General features: G+C 39.5%; 4 non-coding genes and 1 pseudogene across 4 annotated transcripts; 1 reads left to right on the top strand and 4 right to left on the bottom strand.

Annotated features, from left to right (window-relative positions):
- LOC134326480 (E3 ubiquitin/ISG15 ligase TRIM25-like) overlaps window positions 1-27257 on the top strand; it is a 514462-nt pseudogene that overhangs the window by 180406 nt on the left and 306799 nt on the right.
- On the bottom strand, window positions 24957-25028 carry trnaa-cgc (transfer RNA alanine (anticodon CGC)). Its single transcript has one exon. It is a non-coding gene; the product is annotated as a tRNA-Ala (tRNA).
- trnat-ugu (transfer RNA threonine (anticodon UGU)) lies at window positions 25589-25660 on the bottom strand. The gene has a single exon. It is a non-coding gene; the product is annotated as a tRNA-Thr (tRNA).
- trnaa-ugc (transfer RNA alanine (anticodon UGC)) lies at window positions 25847-25918 on the bottom strand. Its single transcript has one exon. It is a non-coding gene; the product is annotated as a tRNA-Ala (tRNA).
- trnaa-ugc (transfer RNA alanine (anticodon UGC)) lies at window positions 26849-26920 on the bottom strand. Its single transcript has one exon. It is a non-coding gene; the product is annotated as a tRNA-Ala (tRNA).

Raw genomic sequence — 27257 nt, 5'->3', positions numbered from 1 at the left:
TATAAATAATCACATACATTTATAACATTATAAATAATAAATACATTTATAACATTATAAATAATTAAACACATTTATAACATTATAAATTATCAAATACATTTATAACATTATAAATAATTAAACACATTTATAACATTATAAATAATTAAACACATTTATAACATTATAAATAATAAATACATTTATAACATTATAAATAATAAATACATTTATAACATTATAAATAATTAAACACATTTACAACATTATAAATTATCAAATACATTTATAACATTATATATAATAAATACATTTATAACATTATAAATAATTAAACACATTTATAACATTATAAATAATCAAACACATTTACAACATTATAAATTATCAAATACATTTATAACATTATATATAATAAATACATTTATAACATTATAAATAATCAAACACATTTACAACATTATAAATTATCAAATACATTTATAACATTATATATAATAAATACATTTATAACATTATAAATAATCAAACACATTTACAACATTATAAATTATCAAATACATTTATAACATTATATATAATAAATACATTTATAACATTATAAATAATCAAACACATTTATAACATTATAAATAATAAATACATTTATAACATTATAAATAATTAAACACATTTATAACATTATAAATTATCAAATACATTTATAACATTATAAATAATTAAACACATTTATAACATTATAAATAATTAAACACATTTATAACATTATAAATAATAAATACATTTATAACATTATAAATAATAAATACATTTATAACATTATAAATAATTAAACACATTTATAACATTATAAATTATCAAATACATTTATAACATTATAAATAATAAATACATTTATAACATTATAAATAATTAAACACATTTATAACATTATAAATAATCAAACACATTTATAACATTATAAATTATCAAATACATTTATAACATTATAAATAATCAAATACATTTATAACATTATAAATAATCAAAAACATTTATAACATTATAAATAATAAATACTGTTAGTAATTGTTAAACTGAGATCTGATGCTAAAGTCCTGTAACGTGATTCATCCTGCATTCATCATTTCCTGCTCACACTGATCTGCATGAGCACAATACAAGCTTTCACTGTATGATGCTTCATCCCAGGTTCCTCTGATTCTATTCAATCCAAATCTTATTTTACTCAAGATCAAAAATATCTTACTGAGTTCATCTTTATCTTCAGGTTCTTCCTTCTTCACAGGCTTCATCTGGAAACCTCCACACTGTTGGTCCTCTGGGGTGAGGTGTTCCTCAGAGGTGACGTGTTCCACAGGGATCGAGGTTCCTTCACCTGAAATCTCTTTGTTTTGTGAAGAAAAAAAAAAAAGTTTGTTATTGTTGGTAGTAACGACCAACTTCTTTATTAAGCACTTAAGTTAGAACTAACAGACACGTACTTCTATACTATCTGTCAAAAACACGACCTATAAAAATTTGTTCAAACAGGGTTTCAGCAGATTTAATAATAATAATAATAACAATACAACCCCAAATCAGAAAAAGTTGGGACAGTATGGAAAAAGCAAATAATAATATAAACACAGACTTTGACTTTCATTTGATGTCGGACAGGATGAAGCTGAGATGTTTCATCTTTTATCTGCTCAACTTCATTTCATTTATTAATAAACATCCATTCCTGCATTTCAGGCCTGCAACACTTTGTAAAAAAAGGAGAAGAGTTAAGATCTGGATGGAAGGTGCAGACTCATCTCTCCAGGACCATCAGCACAAACAGTCATGTATATATTGAATATATCAGCTTATATACTCGACTTTATTTCCTCTCATTCATTACCCAATCATTCAGCCACTTGTATTCACCTGGCATTACTCTGTAATTATATACTAGTGTAAACACGGTACAGTCAGCATGATCTGTTTAATCTTCTTTATCTTCTGTCTCCTCATTTCACTCACCTGCTCACTTATGCACTAAATATACTAAAATATTACAAGACATTCAGACACGAGCAAATGAGGAGAAATGATTTTGCTCAAGTCTTACTGAGTTCATCTTTATCTTCAGGTTCTTCTTTCTTCACAGGCTTCATCTGGAAACCTCCACACTGTTGGTCCTCTGAGAAGAGCAGTTCCACAGAAGCCACAAGTTCTGCAGGGATTAAAGTGACTTCACCTGAAATTCATCAATATGAGAAGAAGAATCTCAACAACTGGAGGAAACTGAAGGTTGTGGGTTTGATTTTCTAATTATAAATAAATCCTAGTTAGATTAAAACTTAAATCCAGACTGGAGTGTAGCAGCACAGGACAGTACGGTACAGTATAGGTTCTAATCTCACTATCCACTTTCCCTAATTATTTCTACTGATTAGTGACTCCAATACTAACCACACTGTACTGTACCATACTGTACTGTACCATACTGTACTGTACCATACTGCACTGTACCACACTGTACTGTACTACACTGTACCACACTGTACTGTACCATACTGTACTGTACTACACTGTACCACACTGTACTGTACCATACTGTACCACACTGTACTGTACCATACTGTACTGTACTACACTGTACTGTACCATACTGTACTGTACTACACTGTACCACACTGTACTGTACCATACTGTACTGTACCACACTGTACTGTACCACACTGTACTACACTGTACCACACTGTACTGTACCATACTGTACTGTACCACACTGTACTGTACCATACTGTACTGTACTACACTGTACTACACTGTACCACACTGTACTGTACCATACTGTACTGTACTACACTGTACCACACTGTACTGTACCATACTGTACCACACTGTACTGTACCATACTGTACTGTACCACACTGTACTGTACCATACTGTACTGTACCACACTGTACTACACTGTACCACACTGTACTGTACCATACTGTACCACACTGTACTGTACCATACTGTACTGTACCACACTGTACTGTACCATACTACACTGTACCACACTGTACTGTACCACACTGTACTGTACCACACTGTACTGTACTACACTGTACCACACTGTACTGTACCACACTGTACTGTACCACACTGTACTGTACCATACTGTACTGTACCTCACTGTCTGGTGGAAAAGTGGCATCATGCTCCATATTTACTTACAGAAGAAATCATCATCATCATCTTCCTCCTTTTTTATTATTTTCTTCTGGAATTCTTCATGTTGTAGATCCACAGGGGTGACGTCTCCCTCTTCTGCTGATAGCATTATTAAAGATCTAATAGACAGACAGACAGATAGATAGATGTGCTGTATTCATAATTAAAGGGAAATTCTTTAGACTGTTGTAACTGGCTGTTGTTATTGTTATGAACTGAAGCTACTGTGGGCACCAGGCAGCAAAAAGTTATTTAGAATTTCTACAGTAAAATTATCTCAAAATCACAAGATTAGTACTAGAGTAAGTGTTCTTCATGGATGTCGGGGTGACACCTGATAACAATTTGTTTTGCTTATTACTGTAAACAAAGTTCAACTATAAACAAAGTTCAACTATAAACAAAGTTCAACTGTAAACAAAGTTCAACTGTAAACAAAGTTTAAAAATATCACTGAAACTCAGTCAGTTCCGCTCAATTGATTCATTTTGCTGGATCGGTTCAAATGAATCGGTTCATCAGTACTGAATCATGTGTGATGCTAACAGTTAGCGGAGCAGCTAATAGTTTGTTTGTTTAAATAAAACTGGAGTTAAAGCTCCTCAAATCCTCACAGTGATGTTTTATTATGAACTCTAGTTTTATTATTAATTAGAATGTGGTTATAATTAAATATAAGGGTTATAATTAAATACATATTTTACTTACAGATGAGGCTCTACAGTACAAACACAGCAGCTTCTTGTTCTTCTTATGATGTTTAATGGCGGTTGGCAGAACAACTTAAGATGCACCAGCGCCACCAACTGGACTGGAGTTGAACAGCAGCTTAGCAGTAAAACATCTCCATTAGCCCTGTATCACTCTATTGCTGAGGAGTTAATATGTGTGTTTACATCACTTCATGTATCTATACGTGTCTAACATACGTATCTATTCTATTGGTATTCATAAACACACACACACACACAGATACACAATACACACACACACACACACACATACACACATGCTTCCACATTCACATGTTTTTGCTGTATGTGTTAAGTAGATAATATTTAGGTGATTTGATGTATTTTTATGTGTTGAGCTTTGAATGTTATTTTTGCTTCACTGTATGTATGGTGCATCATTAAACTGTTATACATTATTTATTCTATTTTGTATTAGATGAGATGGTTTGTCTCTGTATTGACCCGCGATTAATTTTTAAATGACAGCTAACGATAGTGATCCGACTCTTTTAAGTATTGTGTATAACATATAAAATGTTGGCTTCATCAAAAAGAATCGACTCCTTCAGCTTCCAACTGCTCATTGCTGAGTACTATCAACTTAGTGAATCGACTCTTTCGAGTCTATTATTGTCGTTCGACTTAAAGAACCGGATTAAAGAATCGACTCATTTGATTCATTTGACGCACTCGCTCTCCCGCTGTGAGCTTCTCAAACTGAACTGCGTCTTTCTGTACATGAGGAAGAAATCTATGTAGAGATCTCAAATAACATGAACCTGAAGGTCTGAACTTACATTGTAGAAAAGAAAAACAAGCCAGTAGCAGCAGTGTGCACATTAAACCATTTACAGAAGGGTCATTAAGTTTGGCTAATTAAAATAATGGCATGTTTCTGACCTGAATGAGAGGGGCATTAAAAAGATCTCACACTTGTCAGAGACAACGTTTGAAGTCCAGATCAATAGGACCTGCTAGTTAGAAGGATCACTTGTTTGTTAGTTTAAGTCCAAAAGTGGATGTGGTTCGTACGGGGATCGAACCCGCAACCTTGGCGTTATTAGCACCATGCTCTAACCAACTGAGCTAACCGGCCAGTTCATCTATATTTCATTAGATCTTTGTACATAATTCTACACTAACTCCATTCAACCAGCTGCAACGGACTAAATTCATCTTAAAAGGTTTGATTGTTTTTACCGTTAGCAGAAGCCTTCAGAAACCTCTATGGTTAAAGATCTACACTGTCTGGACCTATTTTTTGGGTTACTCATGGAACCACCCGTCAGTGTTAATTTTGACAGCAAATTTTGATTTAGTTTTAGTCATAGTCTTTTGACTAAAATGTAATTTAGTTTTAGTCATAATTTAGTCATCTGAATTGTTTTAGTTTTAGTCTAGTTTTAGTTTCAGTCGACTAAAATAAGGCTGGTGCGATTTTGCCAAATAAAAAAATCTCTATTATTTTAAAATTATAACCGATTGTTGATTACGATTTAGTTTTTCTTTGTTCTTGTATAATGCAATTGAAACAAGACTCAAATTTCTTTTTTTTTTGCATTGTAATTTAAAAGACTGCAGAAGTGCAAAAATAGTAACAGCACCACCTATAATTATCCTTTCAAGGGACTCAAACTTATAACAAAAACAATATCACAATAATTAACAATAATTAAAACAAAATAGAAATCTGAATTATCTATAGAAGAAGAAGAAGAAGAAGAAGAAGAACCTTTATTGTCATTATACTTGCATACAACGAAATTTAGTTTGACACTCTCCGAAAGAAGCAAAAGTATTTACATAAGCATATGGATATTTAAGCATATGGATATTTAAAAAGAGGCAAACGTATTTACATAAGCATATGGATATTTACACAATAACCAGTACAATTTAAAGTATGGATTCAAGATAAATAAAATAAATTATGGGTGAATATGAATATATAAAGTGACTGTGCTATGTGGAGATACCAGTTCAGTTTCAGAAATGATGATTTATGTTGAGTGAGAGAATGGTTGTATGAAGATGTGCAAATATGCAGTGTTCGAGTTCACAGTCTATGAGGTGTTGAGATGGGTGATGGAGGCCACAGCTCTTGGGAAGAAGCTGTTCCTCAGTCTGTTCATGTGTGCACGAATAGCTCTGTACCGCCTCCCAGATGGTAACAGGGAAAACAGATAGTTCCCAAGGTGTGTTGCATCCTTACTGATGCTGTCGGCCTTGTTCTGTAAACGGTTGTTGTAAACACTGTCCAAGTTGGGGAGTTCGGTCCCGATTATACGTTCCGCCGCTCTGACCACCCGACGTAGGTCCTTCCTCTCTGAGGCTGTGCAGCTGGAGTACCACACAGTCATGCAGTTGGAGAGGACGCTCTCGATGGTGCTGCGGTAGAAGTTCACCAGGAGTTTTTGAGGAAGCTGAGCTTGTTTTAGCTTTCTCAGGAAATAGAGTCTCTGATGTGCCCTTCTGTTCAGGTACGAGGTGTTCTTTGTCTATGTTAGATTGTTGGATATGTGAACCCCAAGGAATTTCACACTCTCCACACGTTCCACTACTTCTCCAGAGATGTGAAGGGGGTGATGTTCTGACCTCTTTGTTCTCCTGAAGTCCACAAAGATCTCCTTTGTCTTGGTGTTAAGTACTAGGTCATTGACTTTGCACCATTCACCCAGACATTTCACCTCGTTCCTGTAGGCACATTCATCACCATCTGTGATTAGGCCAACAATTGTGGTGTCATCAGCAAATTTTGACACCACAATTGTTGGCCTAATCACAGATGGTGATGAATGTGCCTACAGGAACGAGGTGAAATGTCTGGGTGAATGGTGCAAAGTCAATGACCTAGTACTTAACACCTCCAAGACAAAGGAGATCATTGTGATCATATATCCTTTATAAGAATATCTCACAAACAACTCTTATTTTAAATAATGTGCAGCAGAACCACCTTACATTAGGAAAAGAACTACAAAAAGTTCTTTACAGGTTTCTTAAAAGGAACACGAGCCTGTGTACTGTACTGTTTCCACCACTGAGTGAGTCTGTATCAGTAGCTACATGGGGGGGCATCAAGTAATCACTCAGCTCAGCTTTGACTTTGTCCTCTTGTTATTGGGGGTGGATGGAGGGGGCACGGTCTGCTTCTAACTATATGGACTACAATTCCCATGCTCCCCCGGACTGTCACGTGACTCACATGTCCCGGTCAGCCAATCCTGATCGCGCTCATCGGCTCCGTATTTTGATTCAGTTCAGCGGTGTTTGATTCAGTGAATCTTAATTAAACTCTTCTGTTTGAGTCTCGTTTTGCCGATCGTGTTTGCGCTCCTTATTTCTGAATCTAACCGTTACCGTGTATAATCCTTGTTGTCTTCCGTTTACTGTTTAGTTTATCCGCTGGTTTTGGACTCTACCTGATTTTGTACACTGTTTTCACCCTTTTGATATTAAACTTTCCCTGATTTATGTTCCGCGAGCGTCTGGTCAGTTTCTGCCTCGTGACATGTTGGTATTTTAATTCAAATATAAAGTATATAAACAATCGCGATTGTCACATTTCTAACATCGGGTGTAAACGTTCATGCGAATTAACCGAATTAATCGTGAAAATCACCCAGCCCTCGACTAAAATATATATAAAGGGTGTAAAATGTAAATGCTTTTTCATCAGTTCACTTCAATTATTTAAGTAATTATGCACACTTACACAAAATGAAACATTTTTAACCAGTTATGGAATATTGTTAATGTTTGAATGTGCAATACACACAAACCAGATGTAACTTATTTCAAACATCTTTATTTACCTGACCTGCTTATTGAGCATAACAATAACAAAAGATTAATGACCAGTAGGCCTGCTCTGCCTGAAACATATATGTATTGTTCATAACAAATTGCATATTACATTCTTTATAAAACTGGGTACCGTTAAAGCAGCTGTGACATTATGTTGCCATTATACTGCCAGCAGTGCCAGATGTGGTTTCAGATTTGTTGTGTTTTTACCCGAGATCGTCGCCCCACATGGTTTACACATCGTCTTGTTTTTCACGACGTGAAATGAGAAATGTGTCAGTATATCGGCTCTCCACTTTCTCCCTGTTGACATTGTGGAGTTAACCTAGTTCCATGAGTAACAACAGTTCACAGGCCAGTCTGGTCTTCCCGGGTTCAGATCAAATTTGTGCGAGTGTGGTCTTACAGCGGTACTGGAAAAGAAATTAGTACTGATAGGATGGCTACCCGGCTTGTCCCGCCTCTCCACATACACTAAAGTAGTTATGATTGGATCTCTCCCTAACTCTCCAAAACTAAATCAGTTCTGATTGGATGTCATCCCTGCCAAACATTGAGTCTGAGACCAGGATTCATGGTGGGCTGGCTGGTACATGTATGAATTATCTACCCTTGTGTTAAAACTTATTCCACATGCTTATAGTTGTAGCAGCTAGTGAAAATGCTTCTATCTTGCATTTCTGCAAAGTAAAAAAGGTTTCCATTCTTCATGATTCAGCTTTTACTTATTTATAATGAAGAACAGTGTATTAGATCCAGAAAAAATGCATTTCCTTTAGTAATACTGTTTAAAGCTTACAACAGACATGTTTATATTTGTTTTAAAGCTACGTCAGTCAGTAGCCATTTTATTAAATTATTTTATTAAAATTTGCCATTGACCCCTTTGGGTACAAAACAAAAATGTTCCAATTTTTTCTGGAAAATAGGGTTAGTAGTTCTACAACACTAGCTTTAGTTACAACAGTGTTTATGTGTAATAAGTAAAATGGAGATGTTTTTTTTAATCTGCATCCGTTATTTTTTTATTTAGCAACATTCAGAGATGTATTACAAGGAAAAGTTCTGAATAATACTGAAGTAAAGTGGCAAAAGTGAACATGAAAAGTTTTAAACTGATCAGTTTTGGTCTACTGTAATTAAACCCATTCAAATAACTTAGCCCACAAACAATCCAATCATTAGAGGAGCTCAAGTCCCACGAAAGGAATACTTTCACCCAAATCACTTCAAAACTAATCAGATTGTTGAGATACATATAAGCAATCTGTAAGTAATGAACTATAGACCGTTTCAATGAGGGTAAACAATAACAACGCTACTGCGCATGTCTGTTCCTTTCGCCTTTCCGGTAGCGCCATTTTTAAACATCCATCCAGCTGTCAACATGACGAGCTCGTACTTTGCGAGTCTCCCGAACGCGAAACAAACGCGATATAAGCAGAAATGAATGATAGGTCATCAAGTATCTTTACCAGCCCCTTTTGAGGAGAATTTAAGAACTCAGTGTTTTTCCTCTGACCTAAAACGTTTGCCTGAGGTAACATACCCAGCCGTGTGTCACTACCCTGTTGAAACGGAGTGTGTTTACACCAGAGAGGCAGTGAAAGCATACCGCAGTTTGGACACATACAATTAATTATTAAAATAATTATTGTGTCATCTCCCCTTTTGTGTCTGTTGAGCTAAGAGCCATTATAATATGATAAAAATATGACAAACCACACTGAATTACTTATCATCTGAATTAGAACATATTAGCTAATGCTAAAATGATTTTTTATAGCCTAACTGAAAATACATGAAATATTTTACAGTAAGCACAATGTATTCATAAATACTGTAGTATGTTTACTTTTTGTATTACAAAAGTAGAACCATGTTTCTTTACAGGTCTGCGTGTCATTTACTAATTAAGCTAAGCTAATTAATACAGCTAATTAAGCTGTTAATATTAGGGCTGTCAAACGATTAAATTTTTTAATCGCGATTAATCTCAGAATTTCATAGTTAATCGCGATTAATCGCATTAAAAAAAATCTGTGTAAATGTTATAGAAAACAAGGATTTTTAAGTGAAATGTTACAATTAAAATGGTGAACACATTTTATGCTAAATGTACTTATGTTAAAAACTGCTGGGACAAGAGAAAACTGTAAGGGTGTTTTATTTACTAACATACTAGGCAGTAATACTATCCAGCAGAGACCCTTGACTTCGTATATATGTCAGATTGTAAATTAAAATTTCTCCATCATCAAACATTGTAGATCAGCTGTGCTTCAGGTGGGATAAGGCGTAGTTATTGTAACAGACTTTTCTGTGGTTGTATCGTGACAAAGGTTTGATGGATGTTTCTACACGAAATGAGTATGTTTTGACCCTTTGAGGCTTCTATAGTTCATGGAATAGCATGCTTGGCTAACGACTCTAGCTGTCTGCTATTCGGTACCATAACAGAAAAAGTAATAAAAGTGTTCTGCTCCCGACAACTTGTGAATATACCGTGTACTTATTTCTTTATTAAGCAAGTGCTACGATGCTACGACGCTCGGTTACATTTGAGAAACGCTGTCTTAATGAGAGATGCCGTGCACGGTCAAGTCTCAACATGAACTACGGATGACTCGCAGGGCCAAATAGAATTTGCGTTAACGGCACTATTTTTTTTAAAAATTGCATTAAATTGAGATCGCGTTAATGCATTATTATCGCGTTAACTTTGACAGCCCTAGTTAATATAATTCCATATAGTAACATTTTCCCAAAACATAGTCCTATAAAGTTATGGCTTTTATATTCGTATTCTAAAGAAAATGTAAACTTTTGTTAGGTTTATGTTTATTGTTCTATTAATACAAATATTAAGTGCCTGCGTATTTTAATACACTTAAGCTAAACGTCAGGGACAAGACACCATAAGAACAGCGTTCAACTGAGTACATTTGTTTACAATATTTTATTATGAAATAATATATATTACATTTATTATAAGAGTTGATGGTGGGTATCCAGCCGTCTCTATTTACAGCAGCAATCCAAGCGTTTCGCTGTGCGTTCTTTTGGAAATCTGTTCACCTTAATTTCTGAAAGCAAGTTTGTACCTGGCCTGAGGGAACATCCGCCAACCGAACAACATGGTCCTAACTTAAATTTAGACATACTGTCAATAAATCACAACTGAACTAACGCAAAAGAATTGAAGCAGTTGTGCTCAATCGCTATTGTTCTGAGCGCTGTTTACCACCAAGCGGAAGCATCTTAGGAACATCTACGTCACTTCCTGGACTCATTAATATTCATTTGAAAAGGTCTATATGGCCAAGAAAACATTTGCCTGTGAGTGTTTTTATGTTCAGTTGCTGTATAACTTTATACTTAGACTATCTCTGATGTAAACCTTGGTTAATGGATGAAAATAAGTTCTAAATCTCTTGAGTAATTTGTAAATGCTAACCACTAGCATCTATATGGTTTTTTCCATAGTAGTTAGCTAATAGCTAATGATTTGGGTTTCATTCATTTTAATGTACAGTGTCATGTAAATGCACTCAGGAAACAAATGTAACTAAGACATATTTTGTATGTCTGCTTTACAGTTTAACAGTGAGTCTTAAGTAAAGCTTTGAGGAGAATTTCGGCGTCCGGCTTTTTTTGGGAAACCTGTTGTCTATCTGTCGAGCTTGTAGCCACACACACACACGAGCAGGGGCAGAATAGTAAAAAGGCAAATGTTTTCCAACGGCCATCGATCCTCCAACCTGTGAGTAGAAAATTAACTCAAGCAATCATCATGACACAGAACAAAAAAGATATGGATTTTGAGGAACTGGAAATGTGATCACAAATATCCAGCTGCTCACGAACCAGCAAACTTTCTGTAGCTAGCTCTCTCGCCTTGAAAGCACGTGCTAAAGCCGAAGCTACACGTGCAGAGCTGGCGTTTGCTAAACAAGAAGCAGAGATGTTAAAGCAGCAAGCTATAATTCAAGCTAACTTGCATGAATTGAGAATGGAAAAAGCGGCTGCAGCTGTGCAAGCAAAAGCTGAAATACTAGAGGCAGCTGCCGAAGAATATGAACAAATGAGCCCACCTCAGCAGAGAAAAAACAGCATGCTGCCTCAGACCCCAGCTCAACTACATGGTGAAAATGCTGCAGTGCAGATGCCTGTTCAACAGCCGGGTCGCCAGTTCTATCAGAGTGTAACAGCCAACATATTAAACTCATTCACAGCCTCGCCTCCTGATGTAAAACCACCTATGACCTCACATTCACCAGTGCGCCAGCCTACCATGGACAATGGTGTTCAGAGCTGCAGGAATCAGAGTGGTATGCCATCAAGTGAAATCAGTGATCATGAGTTTACTGAATTAGCCCCACATCACTCGTCACAAGGACAAGCCACCTGGACTTCACAACAGCACACTAGCACTGCACAGAACAGACCATACAGCTACAGGGAATTCTCCCATAACATTAACCATATCAACAATGAATACAGGCCTCCCCAGCCATATCAAACACATTCATTCCCTATGTACAACACCAGCCCATTCAGTGCAGCAGCTACAACTGACCTAGGGAAGTACCTGATGCGATGTGAGTTAGTGAGTTCAGGCCTGCTAAAGTTTGATGACAAGCCGGAGAACTATTGGGCCTGGAAGACATCTGTCCTCGGCTTAGTTGATGATGACTAAAAGCTCTCTTCTAGAGAGGAACTCGATCTGCTGTGCAAATGGCTTGGGCCATCATCGTCCGAGCAAGCTAAAAGAATCAGAGCAGTACACATTCACAATCCACCTTCAGGACTCAGGCTGTTGTGGCAGAGACTGGAAGATGTTTACGGCTCACCGGAGGTGATTGTGAACACCCTCCTCAAAAAGGTTGAAGATTTCCCCAAAATCTCAGTCAGGGATAATCACAAGCTAATGGAACTTGGAGACATTCTCATGGAGCTCGAAGCAGCTAGGGCAGATGGGTACTTACCTGGCCTCTCATATCTTAACACCTCCCGCAGAGTCAGTCCCATAGTCCAGAAACTCCTGCACACCCTACAAGAAAAGTGGATTACTGTTGGATCACGTTACAAAGAACAACACCGGATTCCATACCCACCATTCTCAGTCTTCGTAAACTTCATCTGTGAACAAGCAAAAACACGCAATGACCCCAGCTTCGCCAGCATAACAGGATCATGGTGCGTAGCCAAGACAGAAAAGAGTAGCCTAACCAGTAATCAGGTGAGAACATCAGTTGCTGTAAAAAAGACTGAAGTCTCAGCTGACAGCAACAACAGTGGCGGCACCACAGCAACCCAACCTGATAATCCTGACAAACAGTGCCCTTTACATAACAAACCACATCCACTAAGAAAGTGTCGCGGCTTCAGAAACAAAACACTGGATGAAAGAAAAGCATATCTGAAGGAAAAACACATCTGTTTCAAGTGCTGTGCAACATCTACTCATGTGGCCAAAGACTGTGACAAGTCTGTGCAGTGCAAGGAGTGTAACAGTGACAAACCTTGTGCACCTGGATGGGTGATTATCGGAGACGTGTGCCTGGGACGAACTCACAGGACAACTGGTGTCAGCGTCTTCAGAACCAGTGTGCTGGTGTGTGGGCAGCACTCCATTCTCAGCCCATGCACCAGCAGCTTAGTCGTAAAAGAAAAGATTGGAGGCCTTGAGCCTCCTCACAGCTTCCCAAGTGTCTCTGCATTGTCACAGTAACGAGGTAGACAGCCTGAGCAGAAATGTGTTTCAAAAAACACAGCATGATGACAGGCTTGGCATGTCTATTGAAGATGAGCTTTTCTTTGACCTCATGGAAAGAGAGGTTTACTTTGATGAAGCAAACTGTTGGGTAGCACCTCTGCCCTTAAGGCCAAACAGGCCCCGTCTACCCAACAACATACAACACGCCATCAATCGTCTCACGTCCCTGTGCCTTATGCTGGTAAATAAACAAGGCATGAAGGAACATTTCTTCAAATTTATGCAAGCTATGTTTAACGCAGACCAAGCAGAGCCTGCTCCAGTGCTGACACCACAATAAGAACGCTGGTACTTACCGGTCTTTAGTGTCTATCACCCACAGAAAAAAGACCAGATCTGTGTGGTGTTTGACTCTAGCGCCAAACACGAGGGCCTTTCCCTCAACGATGTTCTTCTACGAGGGCCTGACATGAACAATACCCTACTGGGTGTCCTCATGCGTTTCCGCAAAGAGGCCATAGCCGTGACAGCCGATATTCAACAGATGTTTTATTGCTTCATCGTCCAGGAAGAACGTATCACTGAGTATCACATGAAAGTGCATGTGTTTGGAAATTCTCCCTCCCCTGTAGTAGCCATATATGGCCTGAGAAAAGCAGCCTTGCATGGTAAGAAAGAACATGGTGCTGAAGCTAAAGAATTCATCATGAGGAACTTCTACGTTGATGATGGGCTTTCCTCTTTTCCCACTGAAGGTGAAGCCATCTCGGTCCTGAAAAGAACAAAGGAAATGTTAGCAGAGTCAAGCATCAAGTTACACAAAATAGCATCCAACAGCCGGGCTGTGATGGATGCCTTTCCCCCTGAAGAGAGGGCCAAAAACCTAGTGGAGTAGGAGTTAACCGTAGACCCCTTGCCACTACAACGGAGTCTAGGTCTTATCTGGAACCTACAGTCTGACACTTTCACCTTCCATGTTTCTACCGAACAAGCTGAATGGGATGATCCTCTACCAGCGGCGAAGGAAGAACAGTGGAGACTGTGGACTGACTCACTCTGTGATCTTGAACAGCTTCAGATAAACAGAGCCTATGTGCCCATTTCTCTTCACTATCCACTATGGCCATATCAGCAGTGGCCTACCTCAAAGCAACAGACATGGAGGGAAACAGTTACATTGGATTCCTCATGGGCAAGTCAAAGCTGGCCCCACATCCTCCGCACACCATTCCACGATTGGAACTTTGTGCTGCTGTCTTGGCCACTGAAATGGCAGACTTGATCACTGACGAACTGGACATAGACATCCACAAGACCACATTCTACACTGACAGTCGGATTGTTTTGGGCTACATTCACAACACAAGTAGAACATTTTATGTATACGTAGCCAACAGAGTTGCCCGCATCAAGAGGTCCACAAGCCCTGAACAGTGGCACTTTGTCAGCTCAGAACACAACCCTGCAGACCATGGGACCCGCTCAGTGCCAGCAGCTGTGTTGAAAGACACCAACTGGTTTAAAGGCCCAGCTTTCTTGTCCAGAGACACCTGCTCACAACGAGAGACTTTTGAGCTCATAGACCCTGACGCAGACAAAGATATACACCCACAGCAGGTTACAGCTTTCACAGCCAATGCTTCTGAAAGTGAGTTGGGGTCACACCGATTTGAACACTTCTCCAGTTGGAGGACACTCGGTAGGGCTATAGCCAAGCTCATACTCAAGGTCAGAAGCTGTCTGAAAAGTTTGAACAGCAAAACGGATGCACTGACGCAAGCAAAACTGGTAATAATAAGAAATGCCCAACATGATGTGTTTGCAGAAGAGTTTAAAAGTCTTTCCAGGGGTGATGTCATCCCTAAGTCCAGTCCTCTGAGGAAGCTAAACCCCATTGTGGACGCAGATGGCCTGCTGAGAGTTGGAGGGCGCATCCCATTGGCTGACATACCCTGGGAAGAGAAACACCCGATAATCGTTCCCAAGAAGCACCACACAGCTACATTATTGGTAAGGCATTACCATGAGCAGGTCGCACATCAGGGGAGGCATCTGACAGAAGGTGCAGTCCGTTCTGCTGGTCTGTGGATGATTGGAGGCAAAAGGCTAGTGTCAAACTTCATACATAAATGTGTGACCTGTAATAAGTTAAGAGGAAGAATGGAAGAACAAAAAATGTCAAACTTACCTGCTGAACGACTCAACCCAGGTCCTCCATTCACAAATGTAGGTGTCGACGTATTTGGCCCATGGATCATCAGTGCAAGACGAATTCGAGGTGGCATTGCAGAGGATAAACGCTGGGCATCTTCACATGCCTAGTTTCAAGAGCTGTGCACATTGAAGTGCTTGAATCTCTGTCTTCCTCAAGCTTTGTAAATGCATTGAGAAGATTCATAGCTGTCCGTGGTCCTGTCCATCACTTCCGTTCTGACAGAGGAACAAACTTCGTCGGGGCGTGCAAGGAGCTTAAAATAAACCCCGAAGACCCCGAACTGGCAACCTATCTTCAAGACCGAGGCAGCTCATGGACATTCAACTCTCCCCACTCCTCACACATGGGTGGAATGTGGGAGCGTATGATAGGTGTCGCTCGTAGAATACTGGATGCCCTGCTATTTAAGACAAAAACGGTCCATCTGACTTATGAGGTTCTGGTCACACTCATGTCCGAAGTTATGGCCATCATGAACGCCAGACCGCTAGTTCCCGTCTCTTCTGATCCAGACATGCCCACTGTTTTGACACCTACTATGCTCTTGACTCAAAAGATTGATCCAGTGTCACCACCACCAGGAGAGTACAAACTTAAAGACCTCTACAGTAAGCAGTGGAAGCAGGTCCAGGCTCTGGCTGATGCATTCTGGAAACACTGGCGTCAAGAGTATCTGCCTTCACTTCAACCAAGGTGAAAGTGGCACGTGGACAAGCCAAACCTGTCAGAAGGAGATGTTGTGCTTCTTAAAGATACTCAAGTCAAGAGAAACGAGTGGCCTGTTGGAGTGGTTGTGAACGCCATTCCCAGCAAAGACTCTAAAGTCTGCAAAGTGGATGTAAAGGTAGTCAGAAAGGGTTTTCAGAAGGTTTATTCTAGGCCCGTCTCAGAGGTTATTCTACTTATAAAGGGGGAATAGTGTTATAAAGCATTATAACAGACGGGGAGTGTGATGTTCTGTTATTTACATTGAGCAAAGGGAGACCCCTAGTGGTCAGCATTGCAGTAGCGTTCATTTGTACCTTCACTGTTCCTGTAGGTAGTTTTATACTGTATGAGAAAACTAATCAGTTGCGGTTTTCTTACTCTGCATTATATGGCCAGGAAAACATTTGCCTGTGAGAGTTTTTATGTTCAGTTGCTGTATAACTTTATACTTAGACTATCTCTGATGTAAACCTTGGTTAATGGATGAAAATAAGTTCTAAATCTTTGTAAATGCTAACCGCTAGCATCTATATGGGTTTTTCCATAGAAGTTAGCTTTAAGCTAACGATTCGGGTTCTATTCATTTTAATGTACAGTGTCATGTAAATGCACTCAGGAAACAAATGTAACTAAGACATATTTTGTATGTCTGCTTTACAGTTTTACAGTGAGTCTTAAGTAAAGTTTTGAGGAGAATTTTGGTGTCCGGCTTTTCTTGGGAAACCTGTTGTCTATCTGTTGAGCTTGTAGCCACACACACACACGAGCAGGGGCAGAATAGTTGTCGTGTTTGTTGTTATTTTTCAACTGTTCATGTTTTTAAGTGTAAAACCATAAACAGCACCGTCTATAAATAAATGAATCACCTTGTGCTTCCAACTGAGATTTTTGTTTATGTGAACAATGTCTTGATTAGTTTGTAATATGTGTTAAGATGATGAATGAACCTAAACACTTGCTTTTAAATTTTAAGTTTTTATTTATTTATTTTAGTTTCAATACGTGACACCGGCAAGATAAAGAAAGCAAAAATAAAGTGTCCCAAGTGTTTTTGTAACATGTTGTAGACCTGCAATGGTGAATGTTTTTGGTATACAGGAAAGAAAAGTCTGAATGCAGGTGAAAATGTTTTATTTGGCAACCAGCACTGTGTAAATATTGGACAGAACACATGATGGGTTATTTTAACTTGTTGGGTTGTGCAGTTTAACCATTGTGCTGGATTAAATACATTTAAGAAAATACAGCATTAAAGCTTAATTTCATTAAAATACACTACAATTTAACACTATAATACAATATAATACAGCGACAGTAAGTCTGTGTCTGTTTCTGTTGTTTATTCTGAATTGTGTTTGTTTGTAAACTGTGAATTAGTTCTTAATCTGGTCGTGATGTTAGTGAATTAAACCTACATCTCTCTGATGGTCTGATCGATGAGCTGTCTGTTCTGACCTGCTGCTTAAGCCCGGCTAGCTCAGTCGGTAGAGCATGAGACTCTTAATCAATTCAATTCAATTTTTAATTCAATTCAAAGAGCTTTATTAGCATGACTGTTGAAGAGGTTACAGTATTGCTAAAGCATTGGAAAGATGTTTATATAATTATACAAAACTAAATAACTTTAGGAAAATATTAAATTTTAGATAATAATAAAACAGACGTATAAAAAGGAAATTAGAATAAAGGCAGATGTAGAAGAATAAAGATTAAACATTGTCTCTGTGTGGGTCCATCAGGGTTGTTCCTGTGTTTGGTTGTATCAGTCCGTGTCTCTCAGATTGTGGCAGGCAGATACATACTGAGCTGCTACTGTGCTGCTCTTCTTCTCCTCTCCCAACATGATGAAGAGTTTCTGGGTGTTGGTGAGGGAGCAGAATTCAGGGTGAAGTTTTTGGAATTTTTGGTAGTACACCTCCCGTATGTGAGTGTATTTTGGACACTCAGTTAGGAAGTGCAGCTCAGTCTCGGTGGTGTTGGTGTTGCACTGTGTACACACTCTTTGTTCTGTGGGGAGCCAGGAGTTCTTGTAGCGTCCGGTCTCGATGGCCAGCTTGTGAGCACTGAGTCTGTACTTTGTCAGTGTGGTTCTGAGTTTGGTGTCAGTCACTGTACTCAGGTAATCAGCTACAGTGTCGATTTAGGGTCGAATAGCACCGCATTTTACTCTGTGCTTGTGTTTGGCTTCTCCAATAACTCAGGTACTTTTCTTTTTGAAATGCTACAATTTTACTCATGTTGATTGATTTCAGGGGAGGCTGGTCCTGATGCGGTGCGGTGCCTGTGTGTGTTTGTGCAGTGTTTGTGTGTGTCTGTGTGATGTGTGTTTTTGTAGAGTCTGTGTGTGTCTGTGTAGAGTTTGTGTGTGTTTTTGTAGAGTCTGTGTGTGTTCGTGTAGAGTCTGTGTGATGTGTGTTTGTGTAGAGTCTTTGTGTGTTTGTGTAGAGTCTGTGTGTGTTTGTGTAGTGTCTGTGTGTGTAGAGTCTGTTTGTGTAGAGTCTGTGTGTTTGTGTGGTATCTGTGTGTGTTTGTGTAGAGTCTGTGTGTGTTTGTGTGGTATCTGTGTGTTTGTGTGGTATCTGTGTGTGTTTGTGTAGAGTCTGTGTGTGTTTGTGTGGTATCTGTGTGTGTTTGTGTGGTATCTGTGTGTGTTTGTGTAGAGTCTGTATGTGTTTGTGTGGTATCTGTGTGTGTTTGTGTGGTATCTGTGTGTGTTTGTGTAGAGTCTGTGTGTGTTTGTGTGGTATCTGTGTGTGTTTGTGTAGAGTCTGTGTGTGTTTGTGTGGTATCTGTGTGTGTTTGTGTGGTATCTGTGTGTGTTTGTGTAGAGTCTGTGTGTGTTTGTGTAGTCTGTTTGTGTAGAGTGTGTGTTTGTGTGGTGTGTGTTTGTGTGGTGTGTGTTTGTGTGGTATCTGTGTGCGTTTGTGTAGAGTCTGTGTGTATAGTCTGCGTATGTTTGTGTAGAGTATGTGTGTGTTGTGTAGAGTCTGTGTGTGTGTAGAGTATTTGTGTGTTTGTGTGGTATCTGTGTGTGTTTGTGTAGAGTCTGTGTGTGCTTGTATAGGGTCTGTGTGTGTTTGTGTGGCATCTATGTGTGTAGTGTGTGTGTGTGTAGCGTCTGTGTGTGTAATGTGTGTGTGGGGGGGGGTCTGTGTGTGTAGTGTGTGTGTGTGTGTGTAGAGTCTGTGTGTGTTTGTGTGGTATCTTTTGTTGCCAATTTTTACAGAGCATTTGTTGTTAGCATACATGGATTTAATAATGTCATATGTTTTACCCCTACACCACTTTCCAGGATTTTGTAAAATAGACCTTTGTGCCAAATCAAGTCAAATGCTTTTTGAAAATCTATGAAACATGCGTAAATTTTATTTTTGTTTTGGTTAACGTGTAAGTCTATTAGAGTGTGTAGAGTGTAGATATGGTCTGAGGTACGATAATTTGGTAGGAATCCAATCTGACTTTTGCTCAGGATACTGTGTTTCATAAGGAAGTCGATCATTCTTGAGTTAATGATACTGCAGAAAACCTTCCCCAGGTTACTGTTCACACAGATTCCTCTATAGTTGTTAGGATCTAATTTATCACCATTTTTAAAAATAGGTGTTATTAGGCCTTGAGTCCAGTCAGGGAAGTATCCGACAGTCAGGATCATGTTGAATAATTTAAGAATAGCTAATTGGAATTTTTTGCTAGAGTGTTTTATCATTTCGTTTAGGATGCCATCAGGTCCGCTAGCTTTGTTTGGTTTAAGGGACTTTATTTTGTCATTTAGTTCCTGCTCAGTAATTGGAAAGTCGAGTGGGTTCTGTGAGTCTTTTATTGCAAATTCAAGGTCGGTAAGTTTCTCGACTATATTGTTTTGTTCTAGTCTTTTATCGGGTTGAATATTTTTGTAAAGTGAGTTAAAATGATTGATTCACGTGTCACTATCTTGAATGGCTAATTCTTTTGCATTGTTTTTCTTTAAAGTGTTCCAGTGCTCCCAGAAGCTATTTGTGTTTATGGATTCTTCTATTCGAGTTAGTTGATCCTGTGTATATTGAGCTTTTTTGGTTTTGAGTATGCTTTTATATGATTTTAATATATTACAATATTGGAGGCGTAAATCGAAGTTTTTTGGGTCCCTGTGCTTTTGATTGGAAAGGGTCCTTAGTTCTCTTCCTCTTTTAACTGAAGAAAGTTTAGTTGAGGGAATAATGATTTCGTTGTAGTCTGTGGGGCAGTGGGTGGTGGATCGACACCATGTTTCTTGGTGGATTAGGATGTCCGTGTCTTTTGTGTGTTCTTTGAATTCTGGAGTTTCACTTTTACATCCAAACAGTGAAGATTCGATGCCCTGAATGTTCCACATAGAGATAGACAGTGGTCTCATGCTCTTGGTTGTACAAAGTTTACAATTACATTAATTTTAAAGTTAGGGATAAAGCTAAATAGAATTTGTACTTTTTATATACAAAAATGAGTGGGAGTAGGTAGGATTTTTTTGGAGCTGTGTTAACACAGCAGTTTGGTGCTGATGAGGGTTAACAGCTGCTTAATTTCTCCCAGTTCTGTAGCATTGTCACTTGTTGGGTTTTTTACTGCTCCCGCGTAGCTCAGCTTCTCTGGCTGTTGGGTGATGCCAGTCTGTTGAGTAGTGTGGCTGGGTCCTGCTTGCCTGTTGTTGGTATTTTTTCGTTGTGCAGGGGCAGCTCTTGTGGATGGGCAGCTGTGCTGTTGCTGGTAGTGCTGCAGACGCGTCGGGTAGTGGTGGCTGGTACTGTGTGTGCTGGGCCTTTGATGTGATGGTATGTGGTAATGCTCGGTGAGGTTGGTTCTTCTGTCCATTCTCTGCAGATCGTTTGGGCTACGTCCTAGTGCAACGTCCTTTAAGTTTTTTACGAAGATGCTGACTGTGTCCCGGTGCAGGTGAACGTGGTCGTGGAGGTTGTGTATAGTAAGGTTTAAGTGGTGTGCTAGGTGTACGTTAACCATACTGGCACATCCTCTGGTAATCTCTGTATTTACCCGTTTTATAGTGTCCGGGTGGAAATCCCGCCGTGGTAAAAGAGTAGATATGACTATCCTTGTAGAGGGGAATTTCTGTGCTGCGGTCTGTGCCACTCTCTTTATAGACTCAGCTACCCTCTCTTGCTGAGTTCTTAAGTCATTGGTGCCTGTGTGAATGATGATGTGGCTCGGTTCATCCAGGATACACTGTGTAAGTATTTTATGTGCGTTGTTGGTTCCTGGACACCAGACTTTCGCAACTTTTTTACCAGGAAAGAGTTTATCCTCATTTAGAAATTTTCCATTTGAGTCAATTAGAACCACTATATCGACCTTGATGTTTTTGTTTGGTGTTTTGTCTGATTGTCCGGGTGTGGCTGAAGTTGTCTGTGCTAGACGTTGTGGTATGGGTTGCTGTGCTTGTGTTCTGGAAGGTTCTAGTTGGTGGCTCTGTGATTCGGAAGGCTGTGATTTTAAATTTTGAATTTCTGGCTGTGCAGAATGTGGTTCCGGTGTGAGGGGTTCCATCGCTGTATTTTCTATAGTTTCCTGGCTGGGACTGATGTCCTGTGGTTTTTCTGTCAAGTACATCAGGTTTTCCTCTTGTTTTTGTAATTTGTCTTTTAGTGTCCGTAATTCCCTCCATAGAGTTGCTCTGTCTTGTTTGAGCTCCTTTACTTCTCCTCTCATTTCCACCAATTCCACTTCCTGTAGTGACAGACACTGTCTGAGCTGGGACAGTTCTTTGGTGTGTATTGTGCAGCTTGTTGTTTGATGGGGTTCCTTTTTGCACCCCTTCTCTTGTGTCTGGTCGAAGGTGCAGTCAATCAGTCTTTTGTTGGATGTATGGCTCCTCATTGTTAATTCCACCTCACCTGATGGCTGGTTGTCTTCCCTTTTCTTGCTGATGGCCCTTCTGCTGGAGGTGTTAACAGCCCCCTCATCGCTGTTCACCTCGGTCTCCACTGTTGCTTTTAATGTGTAAAAGTCCTCTTGTACAGTGCTGAGACTGGCTTCATTCCCTTGAAATTGTATTATGCCACTGTGAATTATATTAATGCTCAGAAATCCAATTTCACTGTCCTTTTCTTTCACTACAATTTGTCTTCCATTGGTCAGACCTTGTTTTTTTATGGTGTTTGTAATGTGTGCATAGAACTCTGTGCCATGTATTGGATAGCTCTGTGTAGAACTGAAGACTGGTGATGGTCACATTTTCTCCTGTTAGTGTCCAATCTGCTGTTAGAACTTCAGGATTGTCTTTCAGATAGTTCTGCTTGTATGTTTTCTTTGCCTGTGCACTTTTTAGTTCTTTTGGATAGTTGATGGCAAGAGAAAGTAGTTTTCCAGTAGATGCCATGTCCATGCTGATTAATTTATCCCAGATGTTTGCTTATTTGACTATTTGACTAAAAATAATTTATCTTGCAGGTTCTTACCTCTGCACTTTATAACTGCTTTTTAGTCTGTTTGTCCTTATTGGGTTTGAAATTGTAGTAATCCTTGAAGTAATCCTTGAAAAAGTTTGTCTAAATTGAAGTCCCTTTTGCACTTTGTCCTTGCTTTAGGATAGTCCTTTTCCTTTGGTGTGGTTTATCCGATGATTATTCCAAATGTTTGTCCTCCAATTTTCTTATTTTGTTCTTTTATGTTGTTGTCCTCCTACCTTGTTTTATAATAATAATAATATATTTTTTTTTTATTCTGCTTTATCCCATTGAAAACAATTTAAATTGTATAACTTCAGGAGCTCCAGTTGAGCATGTCCTCTCTCATCAAGTCTCTCAATCTCAGGGTCGTGGGTTCGAGCCCCACGTTGGGCGAATTTCTTCATTTACGGAAACCAAGTGGACGTTCTTCCACTTTGGACAGCTGGTCTCCAGTGACTTATCAGGGGTATATTTGTGTTTGTAGGACTGTTGTTTACTGCATGTTTTTCAGTTACTTATTTCTACTATTGGGACTACACATTGTTGTTGTGTCTCATGTCCATTTGATCAACAGGCAGGTTGTGCAATAAAAGACACTCGTCGTGGTGGGCTCGAACCACCAACCTTTCGGTTAACAGCCGAACGCACTAACCGATTGCTCCACAGAGACACACGCACAGGTGTTTCATTGGACGGTACACACGGGTCACATGACTTGCTAACTTTCACAGCAGGGCAATTAAGTTTGGCTAATTAAAATAATCACATGTTTCTGACCTGAATGTGTTGTGGGAATTCAAAATAACCCTTAAAGATTGACACAGACAACCAGGATAATGATAAAAGCAATTTATTACTCAGCTGAGGGCCAATCTCAATGCAAACGCACACATGCCTTTACAGGAGAGAAAGGGCGACTCTGTCTGCCCTATCACAGTATTTATACCCCGCTTACTGCCCCTTCAGGCTAACTCTGCTCAGCAACCCAGCTCAAGGTCAACTTCCCAAACCAAATTTGTTTATCATCATACAAGAACAGTCAGTTTGTTAGAAACATGGCGTACCTCCACAAGAATGCACCCGTATCAAAACCCTGCGTGCACCCCCGCACACACAGTCCTGACACCCATGCATTCCCATGGAAGCAAGATGCCCATGTCAAGGTCAACATATCTCTGGACCTAAGAAACCTTCCAAAAGTCTCTTCTACCTCTGCTAATTGAGGTAAGAAAGCAGAAACTTATAAGTTTAATGCAAATAACTAATAAAATATTAAATTTCCATTCACAGAATCTCATTCCCAGGCCCAGAAACAATTTTATTATTTGGATCAGGCCTTTTGGGCCTGAAAAAGGGGAACTGATAGATAGAATAAAAAAGTGTTCATAAACTTTTGGCATTTGTCCTTCTCCTTTGACCTCTGTGTTGCAACAGAGTTACACATCCCAGCAATAAAATTCAACTAAGTTTAGGCATAGGCTCACATTTCTCACGCAGACACAGACTATATAAGCCTGCTTCATATACCTAATAAATTGGAAGACTTATTGTAAGTGTGTGTGTGTTTAAGTCTCTCCCAGTGTACACTTAAGAATTCAAAGGCTTGTTTTCTCATATTCAGTAAACGACACTGGAGTAGAAGATCTGAGCAGCAAGATTTTCTTCAAAAGAACTTGATGTTCTAACAGGGTCTGAAACAACTACCCGGATATTTGAACAGTTTAAGCTACAATCCCTGTGTAGCAGTAAGATGCTGCTGTGGAATTACAGCTTTGATGTATTAAGTTATCTTGTGCTATCCTATAGCCGTTTCAGTCAGGTGAAGTTTACAAAAGAAAAAACTTGTGATTGGGTCTTTAACGGCCAGGTGTATGTTTCAAGGAGCATTTTGTCTGTGACATTAAATACAAAGCACGAATAAGACACACTCTGGGAATGAGCTGTGAGATTTGGTTTACGAGAGCGACGCCTTAGCCCATGGCAGTGGCAGCACAGCAAAGAAAGGTCACACACTGAAAAATGTCCCTGTGCAAAAGTAACAACTGAATGCAGGGAACTGAACCCTGGACCTCATACATGCAAAGCACACGCTCTACCACTGAGCTTCATCCCCTTTTCTGATACGGCAGGAGAATAAGAACGCCTAGAAAGACATGGTCCCTAATTAAAAAGCTTTTGAATGGAGATGCTGGGGCTTGAACCCAGGACCTCATACATGCGAAGCACACGCTCTACCACTGAGCTACATCCCCGACTTGTATTTCCTAGGGTAAACCTCCAACAGGTACGAGAGTCTTCGCAAAAAAAGAAGCAGAACCAGGAGCAGGAATCTCTAGCCTCTGTCAAGTGAGGGATTGCAGATTTAACAGCACACTTGCATAGTCTTCTGTGGTAGCGGTTAAGAACTGGCTCTCTGAACCGGTTGGCTCCAAAAGACATTAAACACTCGGTTAACAAGCTCCATCATGTCATGCAAGCCAATAGAAAGTCCAATCCAAAACTCATCTAACTCCTGTACCTTTGCTCAGTCAGCTGGGTGAAGTTTAAAACTGGCTTGTGATTGAGTCTGACTAAGTACCTGGATATTTCAAGGGATTGTGACACTCTGGAGCTCATACAGGCACGACATGCAGTACCTCTAAGCTGCCTTCCCTATGTAGAGGAAATGTGCTGGTGTGGAAGCACAGCATTAATGTGGTAAATAAGACCTGCAAGGGAAAATAGGAAATGAGTTGTATTTCTTAAATTAGCCTAGAGGGAATGTGAACTAGAGCATATTTGTCATGTTTTAAAACGAGAGCATGCATGTTAAAGGCACGAACGGGGATTGAACCCATGATCTTCGGTTTACAAGACCGACGCCTTACCACTTGGCCATCACACCTTTCTAGGTAGCTGGCAGAAAGTTGAAAAAACATTCTTCTGCAAAAGTAACAACTGGAAGCTGAGCACATTCTTAAAGTTCAAGAGTAACAAGCAGAACGCCAGCTTGATAGTGACCGTTCTTAAAGCCGTCGGCTTTAGAAGCACACTTGAAGCTTTTTTCTAGCAGAGTGAAACAACAAGCTACTGGAGATGCAGGGGATGGAACCCTGGGCCTCATACATGCAAAGCATGCGCTCTACCACTGAGCTACATCGCCCGGAACAGGTACCAATGCAACAGGTACAGGACTCTTTGCAAAAACAAAAAGAGACCCATGACCAGGTATCTTTAGCCTCTAGCAGGCAGGGGATTGAAAATTTAAAGGCACACTTGCAGAGTAATCTGTGGTAGCTGTTAAGAATTGGCTCTGCAAGCCAGTTGGCTCCAAAAACCATAAAACACTCAGTTAACAAGCTGCACCGTGTCAATAAAACAAATGGAAAGGCTGGCCAAAAATAACCAAACCCCTGGCCCTTTTGCCCAATTAGTTAGGTAAAGATTAAAACTGATTTGTGAATGGGTCTGGAACAACTACCCGGATATTTGAACGGTTTAATCTAAGCTACAATCCCTGTGTAGCAGTAAGATGCTGCTGTGGAATTACAGCTTTGATGTGTTAGGTAAGTTCTCTTGTGCTGTCCTATAGCCGTTGATCTTTTTAGCCAGGTAAAGTTTACAACAGAAAACACTTGTGATTGGGTCTTTCACGGCCAAGTGTTTGTTTCAAGGAGCGTTTTGTCTGTGACTTCAAAAACAAAGCACGAATAAGACACACTCTGGGAATGAGCCGTGAGCTTTGGTTTCCTAGAGCGACGCCTTAGCCCAAGGCCATGGCAGCACAGCAAAGAAAGGTCACACACTGAAAAATGTCCCTGTGCACGAGTAAGCACTGGAACGTGTGCTTGAAAGTGCTAATTCTTAAAGCTATCGGGTGTGGAAGCAAACTTGAAGTTTGTTTCAAGTGAGTGAAACAACAAGCTGGAGATGCAGGGTATTGAACCCTGGACCTCATACATGCAAAGCATGCGCTCTAGCACTAAGCTACATTCGCTTTTCTGACATGGCAGGATTGCTGTGGCTCTATAGCTCTATTGTAGAGAATAAGACCGACAAGGAAGACATGGTCCCTAATTAAAAAGCTTTTGAATGGAAATGCTGGGGCTTGAACCTAGGACCTCATACACGCAAAGCACACGCTCTACCACTGAGCTACATCCCCTTTTCTGACACAGCAGCATTGCTGTGGCTCTATAGCTCTATTGTAGAGAATAAGACCGACAGGCAAGACATGGTCCCTAATTAAAAGCTTCTGAATGGAGATGCTGGGGCTTGAACCTAGGACCTCATACATGCAAAGCACACGCTCTACCTCTAGACTTGTGCTTCCCAGGGTAAACCTCCAGTGCTGTATAAAGTACCTGAAGGCCATACTTGAGTAAAAGTACAAGTATCTTACCAGAAATTTACTTAGATAGAAGTAAAAGTCACCTTTTAAAATATTACTTGAGTAAAAGTCTAAAAGTATCTGATGTTTAATGTACTTAAGTATTAAAAGT

The sequence above is a fragment of the Trichomycterus rosablanca genome, chromosome 14, assembly GCF_030014385.1.
Source record: "Trichomycterus rosablanca isolate fTriRos1 chromosome 14, fTriRos1.hap1, whole genome shotgun sequence".
Taxonomy (NCBI): Eukaryota; Metazoa; Chordata; class Actinopteri; order Siluriformes; family Trichomycteridae; genus Trichomycterus; species Trichomycterus rosablanca.
This window is presented reverse-complemented; position numbering and strand designations above follow the sequence as displayed.